The following is a 6,359-nucleotide window of genomic DNA, read 5'->3' as shown; positions in this document are numbered from 1 at the left end:
CAACAATCAATTTTCAAAGCTATCAAAAGATTATTTCAAAAATGATATAGATCTTGCAAAAATATATATATATATATATATATATATATAATTCTAAGAAAATCCCTACCTCAAGTTTTGAAGAAGAAATAAGATGAAACCTCCAAAATCCACGGTGTCAAAACTCGATCTTCACTGCACACAACGAAGCGCTCGAGATGATAACCAACTTTGATGAAGAACTTAGGTCTAAATTCCAATGGATTTGGAGAAATCAAAGAGAGAAGATGACTTCTAAAGAGAGAAGAAATAATGAGGAGTGAGAAGAGATCAGGTGTTTATATGATTTGTTGGTGTGTTTTTGTTGCAGTGAATAATTCCAACAGATAGGAAACAAGTTTGTGAAATTTTAGACAGGGAAAGAAACGTACAGATTTTAAACAAATAGAGAGAAACCCATAGACATATTTTAAACAAATAGAGAGAGAAACTCACAGATTTTAAATAGATAAAGAGAGAAACCCACTGATTTTAAACAAATATGGGGAAAAAATTGAATTGATAGAAAAAATTCAACAGATTGATATAAAATTGAATAGGTAGTCAAAAAAATTGAACAAATAGAAAATAATTTGAACAAATAGATATAAACTTGAACAGATAGTCAAAAAAGAGTCAGCACATAAATTAAAGGATAAAATTGGAAAAAAAATGTCCTTCAAAACTAACAAAATGACTTCTTACCAAATTATTTCACAAATTGTGAACCTTTAACAAATAAAAAATATTCACAGGACCTAATGCCTTATACCCTCCTTCGATTAGATTTTTTAACAATTAACTCTTTTCGTATTGCTTTAAACTATAATTATGATAAAATATGTATTTTGTGTCATTTTAATTAAATTAGTTCAATTATAGATGACTCTAAAAACTCACTGAGTGAACAATTATAAAATTTACCTGTGAGGTTTAAATTCACTTCTGTTTCTAAATATTTGACAGAGTTCACTGTTAAGTTTTAAAATTTAAGGTGTAAAATGTAAATAGGTCATATTTAAGGAGGTTTACTATAATTTATCCTAAAATTAAAATTGGAGAACCAAAGTAACATGAAATGCATAATTTAAGGATTACAAATATATTTTATCATTTAAAAAAACAATATTTGTGGATGATTCTGAAATTTTTGAATAAATTCTTTTTGAACAAAAGAATTGGCCAAACAGTCTAAAATTGTTTTTTACTCCAATCCAGTTATAAATACATAATTTTTTTATCATCATTTACAATGAGAGTGAAGTCCGAAGAAGAGTAGTAAGACAGAAGAAATTAGAGACGTGCATTAAATTGTTGGAAAGGGGTTAGATGATAAAATAAAGAAACACTATTGACATGAAAGTTGAAAATTTTAAGTCAATAATGTTGAAATAAGAAAATATCAGCGTAGTAAGACAGAAGAAATTAGAGACATACATTAACTTGTTGGAAAGGGGTTAGATGATCAAAATTTTAAGTCAATTATGTTGAAATAAGAAAATATCAACCACTGAGCTTCTGCTTCCCCTTCTTCTATCATGACCTTGGTTGCATTTTAAGGCTCATTCAAACATCTGACTATATAATAATATCAACAAAACATTGAGCCAACAATGGGTATGAAAAACAACTCATCCTTCATGTTTTCGATTTTCTTTCTCCTCTTCTCTCTTTCACCAACCATCTCTCCCATGGAGCTGACACCATCTCTGCAAATCAATTAACTTAAATTTATTTAATTGTCAATTGAAAGTCAAAGGTTCACATTGTAGTGGGTCTACAATCCCCACTTTGATGCAGCTCTGCTATATGTTCTTTGACTTCGAAGTGTGGATGACTGCTATTTGTGGAATTGTATTTTTTTTCATCTTTTTCCTGGTCTTGGCGACAACGAGACGCTAAAACATTGAAAAGAATACCAAAAAATATAAAAATAGAAGTGTAATAATTTGAGACCCATTCTTATAAAGATACGAGTCATCCACTGTTTCATACTAATTTCCCTTTTGTGCAGATAATCATATGGATTTCAGAAAATATCCATGCTTCATGTTTTTTGCATTCTTCATATGCTGCTTCTTTTTCACCAACATTCTCTCCCATGGAGCTGACACCATCTCTGCAAATCAATGTCTTTCTGGGAACCAGACCATAACCTCTGCTGGTGGGAATTTTGAACTGGGTTTCTGCAAACCAGGTAATTCCTCATACTATTACATATCCATTTGGTACGCCAAAGTATCTACTCTAACAATAGTTTGGGTAGCCAATAGAGATAATCCCATCTCTGATAAGTATTCCTCTGTACTCAAAATCTTAGATGGTAATTTGGTGATTTTAAATGAATCCCAAACTCTGATTTGGTCCACAAATCAGAACTCTACCACTTCCAATTCTGTGGTGGCTGTTCTAGGGGATGATGGGAATTTGATTTTGAGAGATGGGTCTAATTCAAATCAACCAATTTGGCAAAGTTTTGATCACCCTGCTCACACTTGGTTGCCTGGTGCAAAGATTGCTTACAATAAGCTTACCAACACACACCAACGTTTAACTTCATGGAAGAACTCAGAAGACTTCAACAGGACTGTATTCTCTTAGTCTTGATGCAAATAATAGTCAGTATGTTATATCTTGGAATGGGTCTAAACAGTATTGGAAAACTGGTCCTTGGAATGGGCAGGTTTTCAGCTTAATGCCTGATATGAGAACTGATTATATCTTTAATTTTAGCTATCATGACAATGACAATGAGAGTTACTTCACATATTCTCTGTATAATCCTTCAATTATTGTTAGATTTGTTATGGATATTTCGGGACAAATCCAATTCAGTTTGGAAAGCACAAAGCAGTGGACTTTGTTTTGGGCTTAGCCGAGGCAGCTATGTGAGGTTTATGATTTCTGCGGGCAATATGGAATATGCAATAATATTATACAACCCTTCTGTAATTGTTTGATGGGTTTCAATCCCAAGTCACTCAATGATTGGAATTTGAGTGATTATTCTGGGGGGTGTGTGAGGAGAACCGAGTTGCTGTGTGGGAATATTACTGCTGCTAATCAAGAGAAAGACAGGTTTTGGGAAATTTCCAACACGAGATTGCCTGAATTTCCTCAGTCTCTGGCTGTTGGCAGTGCCACTGAATGCGAATCTTCTTGCTTGAACAATTGCTCTTGCACTGCTTATGCTTATGATAGTAATGGGTGTTCAATTTGGATTGGGGAGCTCATGAATCTGCCAGATGGCAGTGGAAACACTCTTTATCTCAGACTTGCTGCTTCCGAGTTTCCAAAGCCTAAATTTAAAAAGGGGATTATTATCGGTGCTGTTGTGGGTTCAATTGCATTGGAAGCCGTCTTGTTAGAAATGGTTTGAAATTCTGGGTAAAACCAGAATTTTTTCCTAACTTTGGTCAATTATTTAGGTGGACCCGTACGCCAAAATTGGCGGGTCAAAGTGGTAATGCGTTCTATGCTTCGTTGTGATTCACGTGGTATATTTGGTTGCTGAAAACCATTATCGAGTGAATGAGAAATTGAAGCCAAAGTGTGCTCCATGGAAATTGAGTTTTTGTGAAAATTCCTCAAGGTTTGTGTAAATGACTTGTCCCACGTTGATTTGGTGGGAAGTTTTGAATGAGTTTATATAGCTTGGACTTATAACTTAAGGAGGGCCCAAAAGGGCACCCCAAGTTTGTAAAAAAGGAAACATTATGGGCAAAATGGGCTAGACTCATTGGATCCAAAAATCACCACGGTCGGGCGGCCCCCAATACCAAACTTTTTGAGCAAAAAATATTTGAATTCAATTTATTTTTGATAGAATAAATTATATCCAAATTTAAATTTCATTTTTTAAATTCAAAATTTTATTTGCACCTCTTCAGAAATTGAACCTGTCCAAAACAGAATCTGTTCGGTTCAAATTTAAAACCACCCGAACAGATTTGAAATTCAAACAGATTCGGTTATCTATTCAAATTCAAACCCAACAGGTACAGTACCTGTTCAAACAGGTATGCTACCTGTTCAATTCAAAATTAAAAGGTGCCATTACTTTTATAAATAGACCAGCCCTCATTTGATCAGATTAACTCCAATTTTCGTCCCTCTTTTGCTGCAATTCATCTCTGCATTTTGCTGCATTTATTCCATTTTTTTTCTGTGAGAAAGAGTGTATACAATAAGTGTGTTCGTTGAACAAATAAATTGTAGTGCTGCATTTATTTGTTGTTGATCATTTCATCCTGGGAGATAGACGTCCATATTCTGAAAGCACCGAGGAGAGGACGAATCTGTCTTAAGAACACAGTGTCAAACACTGGACTTGATCAGATTATTATTCGAAGAAATTAATCAAGTAAGTGGTTTAATTTATTATTTTGTTTTATTTGTTTATTTAAATCAGATTTTAATTTTGTTTTTGTGACAAATAAAATCGGTTTTTATTTATTTAATTTTATTTCTAGTTTGATTTTTGTAATCAAACATTTTCTCTCATTTCCTTTATTTCTTTTATATTCTAGTTGTTGTTAAGTACACAACAGAATTAATTATTTTAATTACAGTGAAAATTGTCCAATAGCCGTCTTGGTGCTCGTGTGTGTGGTTCTCTTGAAGCGACAAAACAGGATTGTAGCAACCCCTTGTTTGCTTTGGCGAAACACTTCTCACTGGTTGAGCTTTCTGCATGAAGAGAGGATGGCAACAGTTTATGGTTCATTGGTTGCATTTAGATACAAAGATTTGCAAAAAGCAACCAAAACTTTCTCGGAGAAAATTGGGGGAGCGGGTTTTGGTTCTGTTTTCAAAGGGACATTGCCTGATTCCACTGTCATAGCTGTGAAGAAGCTGGAAAGCATCAGCCAAGGAGAGAAGCAATTTCGAGTAAAAGTTAGCACCCTTGGGACTATCCAACATGTTAATCTTGTTCGGCTTTGTGGGTTCTACTCTGAAGGTAAAAGGAAGTTGTTGGTGTACGATTACATGCAGAATGGATCCTTAGATTCCCATCTTTTTCATGAAAAGGAGTCAACAGTTTTGGACTGGAACAAAAGGTACCAAATTGCACTAGGGACACCTAGGGGGTTGGCTTGTCTCCATGAAAACTGCAGAGACTGTATCATACATTGTGACATAAAGCCAGCGAACATTCTATTTGATGTCAACTTCCGCCCAAAAGTGGCAAATTTTGGTTTGGCAAAGCTTCTTGGGCGAGAATTCAGCAGGGTTCTGACAACCATGAGAGGGACAATGGGTTATCTTGCGCCAGAGTGGATATTAGGGTTGGCCATTACCACCAAAGCTGATGTGTACAGCTATGGTATGATGCTATTTGAATTGATATCGGGAAAAAGAAACATTGATCAATCTGAAGAAAGAATATTTAAATTCTTTCCAATTTGGGCTGCAAGTGTAGTCGCAGAAGGTGGTGATGTCCTTAATTTGTTATTCCATAGGCTGGAGAAACATGTTGACATTGAAGAGGTATGGCGAATTTGAAAAGTTGCTTCTTGGTGCATCCAAGATGATGAGAATGATAGGCCATCAACGGGTCAGGTAGTTTAGATCCTCGAAGGGATTCTGGATGTGAACCTGTGTCCAATTCCTCGCTTGCTCCAAGCCCTTGTTGCCGACTAGGAACATATCTATAATTTTTCTCATTTCTTCACTGATTTGTTCTTCGATCAAATGGAAGTCACAACTATGGAGCAATCCTTCAACTGCTTCCTCAAGCCAATAGCACTGTATTGTCCAGTTTCAAGTCTAAAACAATAAATCATGGGTGTGCTTGAGCACTATATATTATTGGGTTTTGTACTTGGTATGTATTGTTTTATTGTCTTATAATCAATGTTACTGGTTTATGGTTTTGCTGTAGGATTGTGCACTGCTCGACTTTTCATGTACATCTTTTAGAAGTACGAGTGTGTTAAAGCAAAATAAGTCCCCAACGGTTAGTGAATTCTACTGTTTTCAATGAATTTGTTAGAAATTCTACTGTTTTGAATTATTATTATTATTATTAAAAATTTTAAACTTGTGTTCGGATCTTGAAATTGTAGAGGATAAAAAAGAGAAATTAGAAGTGAAAAGTTTAGTTTTTACTTCATGGATTTTGAAGATTCAAACACCATCTTAGAGTGTGTTTGGATGAAAAATGAGATTTTTCAATCTTCCAGTGAACTTGGAGGGAAACGTGCAGGGATAAATTACCATGTGAAACCCTTTTTCTGAAGGATGCTATATCAAAAGATATTTTCTTTTGTAATGGTCCAAGAAAGTTTGAACACAAATTTTGAATCTTCTCACAGAGTTGTATGTGGATGTTACTGCTC

General features: G+C 34.7%; 1 pseudogene; it reads left to right on the top strand.

The window, feature by feature from the left end:
- Positions 1 to 2,037: 2,037 nt before the first annotated feature.
- LOC145796058 (G-type lectin S-receptor-like serine/threonine-protein kinase At2g19130) lies at positions 2,038 to 5,799 on the top strand (annotated as a pseudogene).
- The last annotated feature ends 560 nt before the right edge of the window (positions 5,800 to 6,359 follow it).

Source organism: Camellia sinensis, chromosome 7 (assembly GCF_055761805.1).
Source record: "Camellia sinensis isolate YWXY chromosome 7, ASM5576180v1, whole genome shotgun sequence".
NCBI lineage: Eukaryota > Viridiplantae > Streptophyta > Magnoliopsida > Ericales > Theaceae > Camellia > Camellia sinensis.
This window is presented reverse-complemented; position numbering and strand designations above follow the sequence as displayed.